The following is a 1,585-nucleotide window of genomic DNA, read 5'->3' on the forward strand; positions in this document are numbered from 1 at the left end:
CACACCGTGTCTGTGCCTTTTTTTTAAAATAAAATTCCTGGAATGATTAATAGGAGAAGCAGATGATCCTGTTTGAGAAGTTTCTGTGAAGGTTTTCAGACGTTTTTCTGTATGTCACAGTTTAAATTAGGTGTAATTGTGTATCTCAGTTCACCACAACCTCAGTTCTCTGTGCAGAATGCAAACTAAGTTCTCACATTCACCTTCAAGGTTTACAAGGTTTGAGCTTCGGTAAGTATAAGATTGTATCACTTAAATTAAGGATATTGCAATTAACCGACTGAGGAGCATATTAACTGATCTGAAAACAGCCCACAAACTGGATTATACAAGCTTTATGTCATTTCTTTAATGTACGGATGGGTTTTTAAACAATGCATCTAAACCACCGTCAACGGGGAGGAAAACAGACTAGTGATGATGCCACAGAGACATTTAATGTAATTTCATTTTAATAATCACAGATAAATGTGATTAAATGTAATGTCTTTTCCTTAAAATATTAAATTACATCAAATATCTAACTATATTCATTATTATTATTACTTTCACAAATAGTATTCAGATTTTTATTTTGTCCCGTTTTAAATTCTGGTTTTCGTATTTTAAAGTTTTACTGCCCTCCGGTGGATGAAACATGTAACTGCACCTCTGTCTATTTTTAAAAATCACAATCAGAAATACTTTATTGTGCATTAAATTACAATATATAACAACAACATATATAGAAAATAGAAAATGTGTATAACAATAGGTTGATTATAGTCCACTATATAACAATATATAGAAAATAATCATTTAAAATATGTATATAATGCAGTTTACAACGTTTCAGGGGGAATTTAATCAGATTTTATAATAATACTAATTATAATAATACAATTTGGTCAAATCCCCTTAAAATTGCACCTGAAATGTGCAATACTCTGTTTTACTACACACGTTTTATACTGTACTATGCATATTTTGAATGTCTTATTTTGTATTTGCTATATATTGTTATATAATTTGTGGAATAAAATGTACATATAACATTTACATACTTTTTAATATATATAATATATATATTGTAATTTAGTGCACATATTTTAAATATCTTATTATTATTATGTCTTGTTTACTAACTCAAGCCACTGTAACGCAACCAATCCCCTCTATATTATGAACATGTAGTTAGTCATTTTTTTCTTGCTAATCTGTATATTTAACACTTGCTTTGGCAACGTAAACGTCTGTTTGCATTGCCAATAAAGCCGATTTGAATTGAATTGAACTGAATTGCTATTATGTCTAAATTGACGCCCACAGAATAAAGGTGCGCCACCAATGTCTAATGCTGTACGCCTCATCTTTAACACTTTAATTCCGCTCTAAATCGATCCTCTAACAACTACATTTACACCATTCAATAAAGTATTTCTGTGATTGTGATTTATATATATTATATTATATATAATATACAGAGGAGCAGTTATATGTATTGTCCACCGGAGGGCAGTCTACACATTGTTCTACACTCAGAGCCAAGTCAAGTTTAGCGTCAGACATTGACAGTAGATAGACATTATCTCACATTATCTCACAT

This window comes from Morone saxatilis, unplaced genomic scaffold (genome assembly GCF_004916995.1).
Source record: "Morone saxatilis isolate NCDOM2014 unplaced genomic scaffold, NCSU_SB_2.0 Contig8, whole genome shotgun sequence".
NCBI classification, from domain to species: domain Eukaryota; kingdom Metazoa; phylum Chordata; class Actinopteri; family Moronidae; genus Morone; species Morone saxatilis.